Below are 20,014 nucleotides of genomic sequence, written 5' to 3' on the forward strand. Positions count from 1 at the left end.
CAGGTTTAATGGAGAGCTTGAGCTTGCACAATATATGCGAGAGAGACCGAGAGAGATGGAGAGAAGACACCAAGGGAACAACATATATTGAAAGACAAAAAACTATACATATATGTGTTCAATGAACACTTTGTACAAGCCCTAGAAGGACTGATTGGAGTACTGACAGTACTTCAATGCTCATTAAGAGCTCCTACAATAACTCCCAAATATATTCCTCACGGAATATCTTTCCTAACGGCCTAACCGATCGGTCCCAGCCGATCCGGTCGTCGGCTTCTTCAGCCGATCCGGCCGATGTTGAGCTTGTCTCTCAACAATCCTCATTGGATGAGTGCTATGCAATCAGAAATGGATTCCATTCATAAGAATGGTACTTGGGAGTTATGTGAATTGCCAAAAGGAAAGAATGTGATTGGTACTAAGTGGGTTTACAAGATTAAACGAAAGTCCGATGGTAGTATTGATCGCTACAAAGCTACATTGGTTGTCAAAGGATATGCACAACAATATGGCATTGATTATGAGGAAACTTTTGCACCTACTTCACACATGATTACCATTCTTCCGTGGTCTCATTGGCTGCCCAAAGAGGTTGGAAAATGCATCAATTGGACATAAAAACAACTTTATTAAATGGTGATTTGCAAGAAGAGGTTTATGTGAAGCAACCTCCTGGATTTGCTACGAAAGAGAAAGAGCATATGGTTTGTCGCTTGCATAAGGCCTTGTATGGTCTCAAGCAAGATCCACGTGCATGGTATGAAAAAATCCATAAGCACTTGATTGCTCTTGGATTCACATGTAGTCCGATTGAAAGCACACTTTATGTATGCAAAGATGGGGCTGATCTTCTAGTGCTCGTTCTTTATGTTGATGACATACTCTTGATTGGGACATGTGAAGCAAAACTTGATTTTCTTATGGCTGATTTGCAGCATACTTTTGAAGTCACTTATCTTGGTCTTTTGAGCTACTATCTTGGCATCTAGTTTGTATCCGTTGAGGGGGGAATGGTTATGCATCAAGGAAAGTATGTTGAAAAACTACTTCAGCATTTTGACTTTGAGGATTGCAAGCCAATTTCTACACCTGTGGAGACAGGATTTAGGTTCTCTGTTGAGGATTCTAGTGATGCATTTGATACTTCTCTTTATCAACAAGCTGTGGGATGTCTTATATATGCATGCAATACAAAGCCGGATATACAGTATGCAGTCTCCCAGTTGAGTCGATTCATGCATAGCCTTGGCACTAAACATTGGCAAGCAGTGAAACGTGTGCTTAGATATCTTAGAGGCACTTTGAGCTTGGGTCTCTTTTATGGTAGAGATACTCAGCCATGCTTGCATGCTTTTACAGATAGTGATTGGGTTGGTTGTTACGATACTCACGTGTCCACTAGTGGTAATTGCTTTTTCCTTGGAAACTCATGTATATCTTGGTTGAGTAAAAAGCAACCTACAGTGGCGACATCAAGTTGTGAAGTTGAGTACAAGGCAGTTTTCACAGCTACAGTGGAGTGTATATGGCTAAGACGCCTTTTGATGGATCTTTGCATGGAGATTGATGTTGCTACACGTATTCTCACAGATAGTCAGAGTGCATTGGCTGTTGCACGGAATCCCGTATTTCATGCATAGACCAAACATATTGAGGTGCATTATCACTATGTGAGAGAGCACCTTCATGCAGGAGATATTGATTTGGTATATGTGCCTACACAAGATAATGTGGCAAACATATTCACCAAAGCTCTTCCACAAGAAAAGTTTGAAGCTTTTCGCAAAGCTTTAGGCTTATTGCCTTGTGGGGGCTGATCTGTCACTCCTTGTACATGTTCACATCATTTGCTCTAGGGGGGTTTGTTACACTTACGTGTTCCTCGAGTAGCTTTGATGTGAACCATTTTTCCATATACATGGGTGGGCACTTTTTACTCTAGTGCTGGCTAGAGGTTTTTTCCCCATGTTACCACATACATGAGTCACTCATATGTGGTGGTACTTAGTACTTAGGGATATATATATTTCAGATCCTATTAGTTTTTGTATCATTCATCAATAGAGAGAGCTATTCCAGCCATTGTCTTCCTTGTGTGAGTGTTTCTTTGTTTGAGCTTCTTGTGTGTGCCTCTTGTGTGTTTCTCACTCTTCCTCACATACCCAACAATTTTCAGCTAAGGCAAGCAAGAGAGAATTGAGTCTTCATTGAAGACAAGATTGCTGATCCAGATTAGTTTCCAATCTTCTTGATCCCATAGCCTGTATCCAAAATCCCCATTAGTTCTGTACCCAAGAAATATGCACTTGAGTAAATGGGGCACCAACTTGTTCCTTATTTCCCTCAAAATAATGGCAAAGGTTTCACATCCAAATGTACGAAGCTGATCATAGATCGGCTACCTGCATGACCATAGTGCTTGTGGCACTTGGAGCCGTATTGCTTGTGACGGAGACAGATTGATCAAGTATACTACCATTTGAAGTGCATCGACTAGAACTCCAACTTTAGTTTGGCTTGCTAGAGCATTGTCGTCACCTTCTCTTGAATGGTCCGGTTCATCCATTTCACTATGCCATTTTGCATTGGAGTGTAGGAAACTATTTTTTGATGTTGGATCCCCTTTTTGGATAGGTGGGTAAAAGCATACGAGTGGAAACACTATTATAACTAATTAGCTACTAAAATGACCACAACTAATTAGCTATTTGTTTAGCTAGTTTTTTGTGGGAAAATCATAAGAATGGTTTACGGAATTTTATGTTTTATTAGTTAAATACATGTCATTTAATTTATGAGAATACTCAAATATTTGAACTTTGGTTTCTAACGTAGTGGAACATGGGGAATAATGCCATCATCTAAGGTTGACTTGAATGTCATCAAATTCTTGATAATCCTGAGTTCGAGTTCGAAGTCCAAACAGATGGAGTACTCTGAGCATGAATGCAGACGAAGCCCCTGTAGCAGCACAAAAACTTTGAGATCGACATTGCACCTCAGAGCTACAACACACGAGCAAGTCGATCCTCGTCTAGGTATGTATCAGTTACATATTAAAAACACTTTTTTTTTCCTTTCTAATAACTATCTGTAACTTTAGTGCCTGTTCATCTTTCCCAAAAATCGAATAGGGCGAAGTCGTTGGAGTCTCAAACAAGGATGTCTCGAAGATCAAGGTGTCGCAACAGGTGTGTTTCTGATTGACAGAATTTCGTAGTACGGTTGATTTCTGTCTTTAGTGATGATTAGGGTTTGTGTTTCCCTTAAGTGGTTTAGGGTTTCTGATTACAAATTTCAAATTATAAGTTTCTGGTTACAAATTTCTGATTACAAATTTCTGATTACTGTCGCAATGTGTTGTAATTTTGCACCAATTCTCATGACAAATTCTGATTAGGGTTTCTGATTTTTTAAGTGGTTGATTTCTGATACATGTTGAAAAGGACGGATTACAAATTTTAGATTACTGTCTCAAAGTGTTGTAAATTTGCACCAAATTCACATTAAAAATTCTATTTTTGCACCAATTTTGATTACTAATTTTCTATTTCAGGTGGCTCATTCCTCCCTATCTGTTATGGGCATGACCATATAATATCCTGTGGTGAGAATTTACCATAGTATTCTATACACGTGGATAAGTGTGAGGGTTAAACGAGAGTGTAAAGAAGGGGAGGATTACTTTTAATCCTCGGGATTGAGACAACCCATTAGGCCAAGTGTGAACTTGCTTGAGGGCCTTGGGTATCGCTATAAATAAGAGGCCTAGCTACCCTCATTTGATCATCTTGTTGACTACGTCGAGACTTTGTCTTGTGGTGGGTCAACTCTTGTAGAGAGCGCGCCAACACCAGGTACGACTTGATGCCACGGTAGTGGTATGGGACGCCGATTGAGGCTTGAGTCCGTCTCGATCCCTTCGCTCGGGGGTGGTCGGGTGGATTGACGCCCTTCTTTCTCTCTCTCCTTTCTATCTAGATCTATCTTTTATCCTTATTTTATGCTTACATTAGTTCATGTCTCTAATACTATCCTAGAGTGCTGAACTTCGCAAAATTTTGCGAGACAAAGGAGGACTTTCACAACATATATGGTCTGTCGTTTGAGGGTATTGACCCTACTGTTCTAACAGATAGATTGATTAGTGATGTAGTCTGGATATCGGTATATAAAGTGCCTAGAGTGAAAGGCAAGGTCAAGGTCAAGCATGTACGACCGGACCTGTACGACGACTGCATGAGACTGCACCAAAAAGTACATCAAGAGATCCCAGTCAACAACAAGTTGTCCGTTTCATTTGCCAGAGCTTTTGCATACGAGTATTGCAAAACAACGAAGGAATCTCGTGACCCTGAAATGTACAAGGTAGCTTGGGAAATTTATGGTGAGGCGTCAGTAGAAAGATGTTGGAAGATGGGGAGCTTGCAACAAAAAATGGCAAGATTTTGGAGCATGGCAGTTGATGATGCAACTGCCGACTCCCAACAAACCCGCAAGTATACGCCACACCGACACACAATGAAAGGCAATGTCGATGATACAGGTGAGACATTGATTAGCTATATGCTAAAAAATGTCCATCACGCCTGTGAGACATTGGAGTTTTTTAAGACTGATTTAGAGAAAGCAACATTGGCAGCTACGATGGAGAGCAACGTCACTTTGGCAGTTACAACAATCAGAAATAAGATTCAGGTATCTATTGTTTTGCTAGTATGTAATATGTTATAAATAACTTGTACATGAAAATGTGCTACTGAGGCATTATCTGGAACAGGTTTCTCAACATGAACTTGAAATTGAGGGGTCGTTGGATCCCCAACGGAAAATTCAACTGCACATAGAGATCTAGGTTCTTTCAATGAACCTGGACCTTCCAGGTGTAAATACTATCGCTGATTACAATTTGGAAAAGCTACAAGTAAGTTAATGATTCTTGTTTCTTGTTGTTGTATCTTCCTCATTAAGGAATAATTAATCAGTAAATTTCTCGGCTACGTTGAAGGAACAATACTCCCGTCAAGAACAGGTAGTTAGCTGCCTTAAGAAGCAACTACGTTTTGCGGAGGGGATGGTAAGGAGCAGACAAGAATTGGACCTGAACATTCTTGCTCCCTTACCAAATGAAGGAGAACCAGGAATGATATATTGATTGTTCAAGCACGTTGCATCGCTTGTGGATTACGTGTAGAGGACAAATCACCTACAACCATGCCAACACACATACCATATCATTTGTTTTCAATATGCCTATTGCATTGCTGCATTCTGTTTGGGGGATTGTAGTACAACTCTCCCAGATGAGTGGAGAAAACACACAGGTAAAATTGCTGCTTGTGACCATAGTGTAGCTAATTAGTTCCAACTTTGCTAATTAGGTAAGTTGTATAAAGTGTGGAAACTATTTAGCTATTATGGTTGTAGTGTAGTAGCTAATTACCTAACATGTAGTTAATTAGCTAAGTGGTAGCTAATTAGCTACTACCATACTTTAGCTGAGTAGCTAATTAGCTAAGTGGTAGCTAATTACCTACTACCATAGTTTAGTACAATAGCTAATTAGCTTGGTGGTAGATAATTAGCTACTACCATAGTTTAGTACAATAGTTAATTAGCTACCAGTTAGCTAATTAGCTACTAGCCAACTAATTAACTACTAGCCAGCTAATTAGCTACTACTTAGCTAATTAGCTACTATCATAGTTTAGCAGAGTAGCCAATTATGTAACTGGTAGCTATTTAGCTAATACCATAGTTTAGTACAGTAGCTAATTAGCTAAGTGGTAGCTAACTAGCTAAGTGGTACCTAACTAGCTAAGTGGTAGCTAATTAGCTACTAACATACGTTAGCTGAGTAGCTAATTAGCTACCACTTAGCTAATTAGGTACTGCCATAGTTTAGTACAATAGCTAATTAGTTAAGTGGTAGCTAACTAGCTAAGTGGTAGCTAACTAGCTAAGTGGTAGATAATTAGCTACTACCATACGTTAGCTGAGTAGCTAATTAGCTACCAGTTAGCAAATTAGGTACTACCATAGTTTAGTACAATAGCTAATTAGCTAAGTGGGAGCTAATTAGCTACTACCATACTTTAGTTATAATGGCTAATTAGCTAGTACCATACTTTAGTACAGTAGCTAATTAGCTAAGTGGTAGCTAATTAGCTATTACCATAGTTTAGTATAGTACCTAATTAGCTAAGTGGTAGCTAATTAGTGACTACCATACTTTAGCTGAGTAGCTAATTAGCTAAGTGGTAGCTAATTAGTGACTACCATACTTTAGCTGAGTAGCTAATTAGCTAAGTGGTAGCTAATTAGGTACTACCATAGTTTAGTACAGTAGCTAATTAACTAAGTGGTAGCTAATTAGCTACTACCATAGTTTAGTACAATAGCTAATTAGCTACTACCATACTTTAGTTATAGTGGCTAATTAGCTAGTACCATACTTTAGTTGAGTAGCTAATTAGCTAGTACCATACCTAAGCGAAGTAGCTAATTAGCTTAGTGGTAGCTAATTAGCTACTGTCATAGTCTAGAAGAATAGCTAGTTAGCTAAGATGTAGCTAATTAGTGACCATGTTGTTGTAGAATCTTGTGGATTAAGGAGGGCGCATGAACTGTTTGGTGCTGATGATGTTGTAACCGATGAGGAGATAGTTGCCAATGTGGTTGAAAGTAAGAGTCTTGCTATCACATCTCTTTCAGATCAGCTCCACCCTATTATTTTGGAAGATGGTAATGAATTAGGCAATGATGTGAAAAGCCATGAAATATTGGAAACATCATGTAAATCTGAGGTTCACAACAATAGTGTTTTTGAACACTTGATGCAACATTTCTTTGAATCCCAAAACCTTGATTCCACCCCATTGAGCCCAACTATTGATAATGTCCAAACAGATCCCATTGTACTGGAAAAGCTAGTGCAAGACACGGCTGACCTGCAAGCCGCTGCTGAGGTGATGGAAAGGTTGTCGGAGGAGGACACACTTGCGCAATGGGTCAAAGAAGCAAGGCTAAATGTGCAACCAACTAGAAAAAGGCTGAAGAAGGGGCCACGATCGGGGACAAGACTAGTTACTCGGTCATGGGGCTCTTGAATTGGAGGGAAATACTTATTAGTGGGATATGATTGTTAGTGATTTTCCTAGGGTTTTATGAAGTTTTACTATGATCTATTTGGACAAGTAAAACCTCAGATTGGTTGTTGCTTGATCCACATTATGTAATAGAACTCTATGATGCTTCTCCAAGATAATTATGTTCATGTTTCTATGATGGAAAATATTTCATGTTCATTATGTTGTTTTGTGAGACTGTTAGTTACTTTGTGAGTGTGAATATGTTGGTGTTTTCTAATGTTGCAGAGTCTATAGGGTTTGAATCTATTGCTCCTAAGGCCGATGGTAGTGTGGAAACAATTGATGTTGCTACATGTTTAGAGGGCCACATCTTGAAAGTAGATGTAGCAACTGACACAAATAATCTGGTCATGCAAGTTGATCAAGAATGTTGCACAGATGATCTGATTTTGCAAGTAGATGCAATATGTGATACTAGTGGGTCGATATTGACCAGATCAGTATCTACATGCATCGAGCCAATGACTAAGTCGACAACGCAAGAGCACCATAATGTGAAGCCAGGCCCAACACAGTCGACCAAGGGTTTGAAGAGGAAAAGGACACCAATTGTGCTGACAGAACCTGAGTTGATTGAAATTGATCATGTGCTACCAGTAATTGGTGTAACAGAGGCTCAGTTACAGGAATGGAAACCTAAACCATTAGAAGTTGAAAGAAGAGCCTTGATCTTGGAGCTTGATAAAGTCCTGATGAGTGTGCGATATATGACACCAAAGAGGGACGCAAATCAATTTCTGGAGTGGGTTGTGCAATACTTTGATTTGTTTATTTGGAGCGAAAAACCACGTACAAATGTGTGGAAGTGTGTTGAAAAATTCTTCCTGAAGTGGTGACAACATTTCAAGGGTCAGTGGACACGAGAGATTTGTGAGCAGAATGATGTTGCAAGATTCAAAAGACTTTCTGATTTTTGGGACACTTGGCCAGATTATAATGCCGACAATACGTTGATTCTGGATATAGAACATTTCCGACATTACTTCAACATTTGCAAATGCTATCAACTATTTGGTGAAAACACTATTTGGTGAAATGCCTGAACACTATTTGGTGAAAACATTGAGCTGCCAACTAGCTACATGGTTGTGGACTCCATACCGAGCTCAGTATGTAGATCATATATGTAGAGAAGTTCCACTTACTAGCAAGAGCTTAGGTGTTTATAGGCGATTTCAAGACATTGGCAATGGGATGTTATAAATATGTAATTTGCTACCACTTAATCAATGAAGAATTAAATTGTTTGTTTTGAGTAACTTTTCTACTGTGTAATTTTAAGAGTATGTTTAGGATTGCTGATTTCATGATAGTGCTTTTTCTTAAAATTATGCAAACTATTTTAAGTTGTACATGGTTCACTTGAGTAAATCTATATTTCAGAAAGAAGAACCCTAAACAATATTATTAAACTGTATATTAGAAAGAAGACTGTATATAAAAATTATGCAAACTATTTTAACTTGTACATGGTTCACTTGAGTAAATCTGTATCTTAGAAAGAAGAACCCTAAACGATATTATTAAACTGTATATCAGAAAGAAGATTGTATATAAAAATGACACACGATTTTGTTGAGAAAGAAGCACAAAAAGTAGACTATGTATAAAAAAAAAACCTCCCAAATAGGTCCATTAAATTGTTTATTTGCAATACATGTGCTTTGTTTGTTTTACAAGAAAACTGGTAATTGCTACTTGTAGCTACAAATTCCATGGCATATTGTTGTAAATACATTCATACACATTAACACTAACTGTGTATAAACCTGAGCAGCTATTGTATTGCAACATTGGGACATTGATGCACCTGACCAAATGAGAGTACATGTATGCCACTGGTTTGTCTTCTAATAGCCTATACACATAATCGTAATCATCTAGTCTTGCATAAAAAATACCTTCAATGTAGAATGTCCTGGTAGATACAACATTTCCCCAAGCATCTAATATATTCTGCGTTGCACACTGTTATTGTGCACTTCAATATATAGAAATCAACACCCTCTGAATGGCCTTCTTCTGCATTTACAACGAAATTATCCCCAACATTTAAGACATCACTCAGAGTATCTCCATGTCCTTGATATGTGAAGTCCGCATTCTTTTTTGTTTCTCCATCAATTGCTTCCTTATCATTCAATGTATGATACTCCCAATTTTGAATATATGCTTTGTTTAAACAATACGTCCAATTTCCCTGCACACAATGGAAACAAAAACAAGTTAATTCTCTAACCGCAATACAATGACCATCCAACCTAGAATAACCGCGAACAACATGGAGAGATCGCAATTCGGGAATTCCTTGGCACTCCCAGGTCTTCTCCCTCTTTACTTCATCTATCTTCACTTCCCAAAATTTACGTTTGATATCTCAGACCTACGCGGAATAAACACCAGTTGCACTCGTTGACATATTAGCTCTTAAAAATTCAACTACATGTGCTGCATAATTCATCTGCCTTTAGTTGTTCATGTCATAGACATATGCCACGAAAGAAGGTAGGGATTGAAGCCAAGACCTCATGGTCTCTATTGGGCAACCATACCACTTGAGCTACATATGCATCCTTGTATTTAATTCAACTTCATATAATGTAGATTGACCATTGGAAGTTCCTAGCTTGCATGTATTCTCATTTTCTAGCTTACATGCATCCTCATGCATTCTCTATTGCATGCATCCTCATGCATACTCTATTGCATGCATCCTCATGCATACTCTATTTCTAGTTGGCTTACATAGCCCTACCTTCTTGTATAAATACTCATGTGCACCTTGATTCTAATCAAGGTTAACAACACAAATTACGGGTTCTATAAGTTGAGTTCTTGTTCTTTTACTCTCTCTTGTTCTCTTGTCTTATCTTTGTTCTACTCTATTATACTTGTCCGTGATAGTTCATGGGTAAGTGCCTGCTTTATAACAGCACCTGCACCATCATGTTCACCTTTACCATGGCTAGACCCAAAAAAATTCCATCTCATCTCCAAACCTGTTATAGCAGGATACCTCCCCACAAAATAAAATGGACGTCTAGCCTTGATTTGTGATGTAGCTCCATCAGACCAGGCCCAATGTTGAGTAAGCTCCAAACGTTTAGCTAATAACCATTGCCAATGTAAGTTAAAACAATGATGGACGAACAAGGTATCATGCTTCTTATCATCAGAAATAAAAAGATGAATTACTTTTTTAACATCACCTGAAACTCAAAAATATGTTACGTGCACAAAAATGGTTACTTGCGTTGAACACAAATGCATAGATTGAATTTCATTATGCTGCTTTAAAGTATAATTCTCTGCGAAATCTACTACCGAGACTACTACATCATTCGGAAAATTAGATATGCAAGTCTTAAACTGATGGGCTTGCCATGAATAAATGAAGTTGAGTTTAATGAACTTTCCTAGAGATACTACAAATAGAGACGCCAAATCCCTTGGTTTAAGCGACTTCCTAACTAGATCCTTTCTTTTACACACATTTCCTTCGAAATTGGTGTCAACTGACTCAAATAACTTGACAAAGATTAGTATTTCACTACTCAATTCATTTGGACACCACCTAAATCTACTAGGGCCACAATCTTGACATAAACCCATGACACATTTATGACTGTGGAAGATGGCCTCAATTTCTGTCGAACACAATACTGAATCTAAAAGACAACTCATGGAAGAGATAACATGCTCAACACGTTCCCGTTCACAAGTGGAAGGATCACACATTCCATTTATAGATTCCTTTTATAATCTTGCGATTTTAGACAATTTTCAAAAACTTGATACACTAGTATCACATGTTTTAAATAGCATGTAAAATTTGCTAATTTTTTGAGATTTAACAAGTTTCAAAATGATAATTTCTAAAATTGAATAGTTTTTCAGTAAATGTTTAAATGTTGATGGTTTGCAGATATGAAATGTAGTTAATTTAAAGAAAATCACATTGGTTAACTCAAGGCACAAGTTAAGATTAATGGTTTCACCATCTTGATGAGATTAAGATTACATCTTTTGTTAGTCTTGAAAATGTTTTAAGTATAAGAGGTAACCTCTTTTATTTGAAAAACAAGAAGTTTTTTAAATATGAACTCGATATGTTGTATCAAGTTGATGTAAAAAACAGAGTTTTGATCATAATTCTAGACAATGTATTGAATTCATGTTCAAAGTTTTTTTACCAAATTTAAATAATAATAATAATAATAATAATTTGAGCTTGAGTTCATATAAAAACCAGATTTTTCATCACAATTCGATACAATATATCGAGTTCATGTTTAAAGTATATTTTTCTAATTTTTTTTCCAATTTTTTTCCATTTTTTTCAATTTTATTTATGGAAAAGAATAATTTAAAACATGAATTCGATACATTGTATCGACTTGTGATGAAAACTCTATTTTTTTTTATCATTTATTAAAGCTCAAAAAACAAAAAAACAAAAAAACAAAAAAACAAAAAACCAAAATAAATAGAAAAAAAAGCAATTTAAAAAAAAAACATGAAATAAAGCTTTAAACATGAACTCGATACATTGTATCGAGTTCATGTAAAAAAGTTAGCTTTTCAACATGTTCGTGTAGAAAAGTCGACGTTTTTAAAGCTTTTTTAAAAATTTGCTTTTTTTTCTTTCTATTTATTTTGGTTTTTTGTTGTTTTTTTTGAAATTTTTTTTGAGCTGTAATAAATGATGAAAAAACCAGATTTCTCATCACAAATCGATACAATGTATCGAATTCATGTTTAAAATTATTTTTTTCCATAAAACAAATTGAAAAAAAATTAGAAAAGTATACTTTAAACATGAACTCGATACATTGTATAGATTTGTGATGAAAAATCTGGTTTTTATATGAACTCAAGCTCAACTTATTATTATTAATTATTTTTAAATTCGGTAAAAAAAACTTTAAACATGAATTCAATACATTGTATGGAATTATGATCAAAACTTTGTTTTTTACATCAACTCGATACAACATATCTGTCATGAACACATGACCATTATGGCGTCACCCGGACTTGAACCTCGAACCTTGTAATTCATACTTGAAAACCTCAACCATTAAGATAGCTTATTGTTATATGAAACAATAAAAGCTACTTCTTGTATTACATTGATTATTGTAAAAACTCTAGATTATTCTAGAATGTTCTAGAATGTCCTAGAGCATTCTAGGTCTAGAACATTCTAGAAATCTCTAAGCTATTCTATAGGAACCTATAAATAAGGGCATACATGTATTCTCAAATCAATTCGAATCAACACCAATATTTAGCTCTCATTACATATCTTGTATCCATTCTCTTTCTTTCTCTATCTTATACATCCATTCTTCTCTTAGTATTTCGTTCCTTTCTTCTCGTGTTCTCTAATATCCTTCTTCCATCACTCTATCTTTTATCCTTGGTTCTGACAGTTTGATTCGAATTCTCTCTCTCTCTCTCTCTTATCCTCCTTTGTAACCATCCTGAAACCATGGCTGCCATTAACTCAGAAGAATATCTCACCCTTGTTGCAGAAATGGAGAACCTTAAATCCAAGTTCGCATCTCTTGAAGTAGAGAATCAATGTCTACTTGGGGATCTACAAAAGGTTACTATAGAGAAGCAACAACAACAAGAGGAGTTCACGCGACGAGTGCAACAATTAGAGTCGACAATCGTAGTGTTACAACAACAAAGGGTTGAAGGTCAGGGACTTATCAAGGAGCCCAAAATTAGCCTCCCAGCTAAATTTGATGGGTCGAGGGCGCATGTCCGAGGTTTCTTGAATCAAGTACGGTTGGTGATTCAAATGCATCCCGCGCGCTATCCAACAGATGCATCACGAGTCGGGCTAGTGGGCACCTTATTGACTGGTATAGCGTTGTCGTGGTTTGCTCCATTGCTAGAGACCAATTCTCCTCTACTTAATAATTTCGAGGAATTTATCAAGGAATTTAAGGCTTGTTTCGGAGATACTGATGGGGCGAGAACAGCTATCAACAAGATTCGTACACCTCGTCAAGGTGATCAACCAGCTTCGACATATGCTGCCAATTTCCGTCTCATCGCAAGCGATATTCCTTGGGATGAACAAGCCCTAATGGAGCAATTCCGTTCAGGCCTTCGTAGTGATGTCAAAGACTTCTTACCTTCCTTGAGGATCCAAGGTCACTTACAGAAGCTATTAGTCGAGCAATACAGTGTGATAATCGCCTTTTTGAGCGTCGATGTGAGCGACAACAACAAATAACAAGATCAAGATTCACACCAACTTATGCATCAGTAACGGCGCAATCATCCCCAAGGCAAATGTATAGCCCTGCTCCAACTCCAAGGCAAACACGTAGTCCAGTCTCAATGGATAGTCCTGCACCCATGGAGATCGATATGACTCAACGACGAGGACCGTTGTCAGACGAAGAGAAGCAACGTCGTCGAGCAAACCATCTATGCTTATATTGCGGAGGTCCAAGACATATAGCCATTCATTGCTCCCGTAGGCCAAGACGTCAGGTAAATCAAATTCACTATGACAATAAAAATGAGTCCAATATTTTAGAAGTAGTTAGTGAATCTAATATTATGAATAATCCACCCTTGTCCAATAAATTTGAAGTCCTAAGCCAATTAGAAGAGGAGTCAAACGAATAAGTCCGGCCAAAATAGGAGCCATTTGGTTGGACAACTCTAGATATGTACAACCTAGTGTGGGTTCCATTTCTTCCAAGCATGTTAGTAGAGTCTTCTCAGCCCTAGTACAAGTTAGGACACCCAGTTGTCAACTTCAAGTCGAAGCCCTCTTAGATACTGGAGCCAATTCTTGTTTCATGGATAGAGATTTTGCCCAAAAACACCAAATATCCTTGCATACACTTCCTTGTCCAGTTTCTGTAGTAGTGATTGATGGATGCCCCATAGCTTCCGGGAAGATATTTGAAGAGTCTGAGCCAATACACATACTCTTGGGTGATATAGGATGTGTAGTTTCCTTTAACATAATCCGTAGTCCTGAGCATCCAATTGTCCTCGGTTTGCCATGGTTCGAGCTACATAACCCTAGAATCGATTGGAGGAAGCGAGAAATTAGGTGCCCTTTAGTAGAAAATATCATTGTCAAGGATCGAACTCGGGAGTATCCTCCTAAAGTATATAGTTCTACCGATGCACCATATCCTTCTTATCAAATTTCAGCCATCACATTGCAACAATTGTGCCAAGTGGGAGGCAAGGAGGAGTTTTTTTATTTGCAGTATCAGTGACACCTTCTAGTGTCACTCAAGGGAATTCAAACATCCAAATTCCCAAAAAATATCAAGACTATGCTGATGTTTTTGACAAAGTCAAAGCTAGTGTTCTTCCAAAGCATCGGCCGTACGATTGTCCTATTGATCTCCAACCAGGAAAAGAGCCACCGTGGGGTCCGATTTACAATTTATCACCCACTGAGCTTGAGGTTCTTCGAGAATACATCGAGGAAAATCTTGCACATGGGTTTATTCGACATTCAAAGTCTCCAGCTGGTGCTCCTATCTTTTTTGTGAAGAAAAAGGACGGCTCCCTTCGTTTGGTCGTGGACTATCGAGGCTTAAATAAAGTCACCATAAGGAATAGGTATGCTTTACCTTTAATCTCCAATCTCTTAGAATGCATTGGTGGGGCAAAGCATTTTACCAAAATGGATCTAAGGGGTGCATATAATCTTGTTCGAATTCGGCTGGGAGATGAGTGGAAAACAACATTTCGTACTCAGTATGTTCATTTCGAGTATACAGTCATGCCTTTCGGGCTCACAAATGCACCTGCCGTATTCCAACATATGGCAAATGACATCTTCCGGGATTTATTGGATATTTTTCTAATCATCTACCTAGATGATCTATTGATTTACTCTAAAACACAGGGGGAGCATGATATACATGTGCGGCAAGTACTTGAACGCCTAAGGAAGTATGGTCTTTACGCCAAACTTGAGAAATGTAGTTTTGATTGCAAACAAGTCGAATTTTTGGGATACACTATTTCATCCCAGGGTGTTTTCATGGACCCGGCAAAAGTCCAAACAATATTGGAATGGAAACCCCCATGCTCAGTTCGGGATGTCCAGTGTTTCCTCGGATTTGCGAACTTCTATCGCAAATTCATACATAATTATTCAAGCATTGTGTTGCCCCTTACTCAACTCACCAAGAAAAATCAAGCATTTTTTTTGGAGTATCGAAGCAGACAAGGCTTTTACGCAGCTGAAAGAGGCATTCACATCAGCACCCATCCTAGCACATATTGATCCTGAAAAGCCATTTACTATTGAGGCGGATGCATCAGACTTTGCATTGGGGAGTATCCTATCGCAACCAGGCGAGGACGGGCAGATACATCCAATCGTGTTGTCGTAGTGTATTTTGTACACTACGTGAAAAACGTATATAGTATTAGATTCAATAAAAAATGAAGAAATAGAAGAAAATAGCAAAATAAATGGAACATGCATAGGGCAAGATTCGAACCTTGCACCTCCATGTTAATAATGTAATGTCTTACTATTACACTAGCATTTCATTAGTGTTAAAGCATAGATGTCCCACATAGAAAGGTAAATTCACGCTAGGATAAACATTAGAAAAACGCATAACAAAAGAAAAAGCTACACATACACATTTAGCGTGCATGATAAAAAACGCACAAGTTAGAAAAAAGCATGATCACTTTAGATAAAGCATATAGTCTATCTATAGGAAAAGCATGGGGTCTATAGTTAGAGAAAAAGCATGGATTACTAAGACTTCCTCATCACTACATAAGGATGGGAAGCACAATGTAATTATGTGTGAAAAATATTTGGAAACTGGATATGTTTCTAAAAAACACCAATTAATAAACTATACTCGTGGGATTCACGAGAATTCTATATCATTCTCTTTCAACCGAAGTTTATATTCTTATATTCATATTGATTAATCTAATACAATACACTCGTGGGATTCACGAGTTTGCTATAACTCTTTCTTACAACATATTTATATTCTTATTAGCCTTAAAACTCTCCTCTTCCTAGTCCAAAACCTCGGCGGTTCCCACCCGACTCACGCAACGATCCGGAGCCGAAAGGCATGACAGCGTTTCACTCGAGAAAATTTACTGTTTCGGAGATAAACTATGAGGTACATGACAAGGAGTTACTAGCTGTGGTCGACTCATTCGAGCAATGGCGTCATTTTCTAGAAGGATCACCTCATCAGATTATCATGTATAGTGATCACAAAAATCTCACATATTTTCAAACAACTCGAGTATTAAATAGACGACAAGCTCGATGGGCCCAATTTCTAACGCGTTTTGATTTCAAGATCATTTTTCGCCCCGGAAAACAACAAGGGAAAGCTGATGCTCTATCTCGACGTTCGTATCTAGCACTTCGACCTGGAGATCCAGCCTTTGACAATCAAAAGAAAACTCTCCTCGGGCCATCAAAGCTACAGGTAACAACAATTTATGCCACACCACTTGATTCTACCCTTCTTGACACTATTCGGCAACAACTTCATTCAGATGATTTTGCTAAGGATGTCTTAGCCCACTGTGGTTCAAGTCGTCCATCTTGCTCCACATTGCCAGGGTCATCTCAGCATTATCAGGACTTCAAGTGGCAAGATGGTTTACTCTTCTACAAGAATCTCCTTTACGTCCCCGACGGATCACCCCGACTTCAAGTGTTGAAACATTGTCATGATGCCCCCATGGCTGGACATTTTGGTATTTCCAAGACCATTGAGCTGGTGAAACGTTTGTTTTGGTGGCCTCACTTGCAAAAATTTGTCGAAGATTATGTTCGCACTTGTGACACCTGCTGTCGCGCCAAAATACCCCGGCATCACCCTTATGGCTTACTACAACCATTACCCCCTCCCAACAAGCCATGGCAGTCTATTTCTATGGATTTCATTACGGATCTGCCACCTTCCAAAGGCTTTGATACTATTTTAACAGTAGTGGATCGGTTCACCAAGATGGCACATTTTGTCCCATGTGTAAAGACCATCAATAGTGAAGAAACTGCAGATCTCATTATGCGTGAAGTATTTCGCCATCATGGTCTCCCGAATGATATTATTAGCGATCGAGGTCCTCAATTTATCTCACACTTTTGGAAGCACCTATGGGCAGGCCTCAAAATCTCTTGCAAACTCTCTTCGGCTTATCATCCACAAACTGACGGACAAACAGAGCCCACAAATCAAACGCTCGAGCAATATCTTCGATGTTTCATTAGTTATCAACAAGATGATTGGAGTAATATTTTACATCTTGCCGAGTTTGCATACAACAACACGGTCCACTCTTCTACCAAAGTTACACCTTTCTTTGCCTACACCGGCAACCACCCTCGATGGTGTATATTGGATCTTCCCGAGGTGTCACGAAACCCTAGTGCGGCGCATCACCTCCACCGACTACAACAAATCCAGTTCGAGTTATCGTCACATCTTCAGAAAGCGCAAGCACACCATAAGACCAATGCCGATCGACATCGTCTTAAGTCTCCGTTTAAGGTTGGTGACCGTGTATGGTTGCTTCGTCGTCACATCAAGACTACCCGACCGTGTGCTAAGCTTGACTATCAATGCTTAGGTCCTTTTGTCATCACGACGCAGATTAATGATGCAACATTTCGTCTTAACCTTCCTGCACATATGCGGCTTCACCCTGTCTTTCATAGCTCTCTTTTGGAACCTTGCCACACCTCTTTAATTCCTAATTGTGTCGTGCCACCACCGCCTTCTGTACAACTTGTGGATGGCCCCGAATACGAGGTAGCTGCTATTCTCGATTCTAAGATTGTGCGCAATAAGCTTTATTATCTAGTTGATTGGCTTGGTTATCCTTCGAGTGATCGCACTTGGGAGCCCATTGATAACGTTTGCAATGCTGAAGCTCTGGTCAACGACTTCCATCGTCACTATCCAAACAAGCCCGGCCCAACAATGTTAACGCCGACTTCCACTCGGCGTTCTTGAAGGAGAGATAGTGTCATGAACACATGACCATTATGGCGTCACCCGGACTTGAACCTCGAACCTTGTAATTCATACTTGAAAACCTCAACCATTAAGATAGCTTATTGTTATATGAAACAATAAAAGCTACTTCTTGTATTACATTGATTATTGTAAAAACTCTAGATTATTCTAGAATGTTCTAGAATGTCCTAGAGCATTCTAGGTCTAGAACATTCTAGAAATCTCTAAGCTATTCTATAGGAACCTATAAATAAGGGCATACATGTATTCTCAAATCAATTCGAATCAACACCAATATTTAGCTCTCATTACATATCTTGTATCCATTCTCTTTCTTTCTCTATCTTATACATCCATTCTTCTCTTAGTATTTCGTTCCTTTCTTCTCGTGTTCTCTAATATCCTTCTTCCATCACTCTATCTTTTATCCTTGGTTCTGACAATATCGAGTTCATGTTTAAAAATCTTCTTGTTTTTCAAATAAAAGAGGCTTTTTAAACATGAACTCAAATTATACTGAAATCTTTGTTTTTACAAGAGAAAATGATGCATATTGATACTGCAAAGATGTATGTTGCATAACAAGATACCTTATGGTGAACATGTGCATCATTGATTAACAAAAAACCATTAATAATTGTGTTGATGGTAATTGAACCTTGCAAATGTCATTTACATGGTCTATAAAATATTCTCGTGGTTCTCAATGAGCACTTCAAGCACTTAATGTTGATCTTTATAGTTTGGTTCATCTACAACAAAGGAACATTTATGTGGAACAAATGATGACAACACGAGCATAACTCAGGTGAAAAGGAAACTTGCAAGAACTTGAGGTGGGGATTAATAACTACACATGTAGATGGCCATGAGCTAGGGTACCAATTTTGCATTGGTAAATTTTTGGACGTGATGATGCATTAAACCTTTGTAATACATCTATCATTGACATTAGTTAGGTGGATATCATTGTGTATGACTTTACACGGACAAAAGTTAGATGTTTAAGGACAACAACGATATACATAATAAAAGAGATATTACCAAGTCTAGAAGATATCTCAAATTGAAGGTGAAGAAGATTTATTGCACACAATTTGGAGACACCATTAGGTGAAGACAATGATTTGATTGGTACATTTGAAAATGAGGAGGAAGAGTCACAATTGTATATTATCTATAGTAGTGATTCTCATGAAAAGAATGATGATATATATGCAAATAACTCCCAAATGTATTTGTTGTGCAACTATGTGTAACAAATTTAGACAACATTTTATCGAATGAAATAAAAACGTTCATTGTTTTGAAATCCTTTGCTTTTGATTTCTTTAAGATCTAAAAACTTATTAGTTGTCATTTTTCTTTAAAAATACACAAAGTTACTTTTTGTATTTGACCAAAATTTGGCATTTTTCAATATTACCAAATGGTGAAAATTTCAACTTTTTCATCAAGTTTTAGAGAACTTGTGATACCGGTATCAAGGTGTTTTTTGGAATGGCAAAAAAATCCCCAAAATCAAACAGAATATTCCTTATCCTTCCACTTGTGCGCGATCCTTCCACTTGTGAACGCGAACGTGTTCTCAGATGATTTACAGTGCACATGCGGGCTCGATCGACAAATTAGGCACACACAAGTGCAAACTGCATTTGTTAGGGAGGCACTATGGTGACGTAGTAGATTAATAGAGTCCTTGAGAAAATCCATTTCTACATGGTAAATGCAACAACATGTGTATCGATCCTTCAAGCGTCTCACAAAGTGTGGGTTAACAGACTCCAATTTTCGTAGTTGAACTTTGATATTTGGATGCATTCGCCAGAACCTAATAAATAA

General features: G+C 37.9%; 1 pseudogene; it reads left to right on the top strand.

Moving 5' to 3' along the window:
• Positions 1-1,013: 1,013 nt before the first annotated feature.
• On the top strand, positions 1,014-1,643 carry LOC147860126 (secreted RxLR effector protein 161 pseudogene; annotated as a pseudogene).
• The last annotated feature ends 18,371 nt before the right edge of the window (positions 1,644-20,014 follow it).

This window comes from Azolla caroliniana, unplaced genomic scaffold (assembly GCF_043228905.1).
Source record: "Azolla caroliniana isolate FFs.n. ecotype wild unplaced genomic scaffold, voAzoCaro1.0.p SCAF_9, whole genome shotgun sequence".
In the NCBI taxonomy this organism is placed as follows: Eukaryota; Viridiplantae; Streptophyta; class Polypodiopsida; order Salviniales; family Salviniaceae; genus Azolla; species Azolla caroliniana.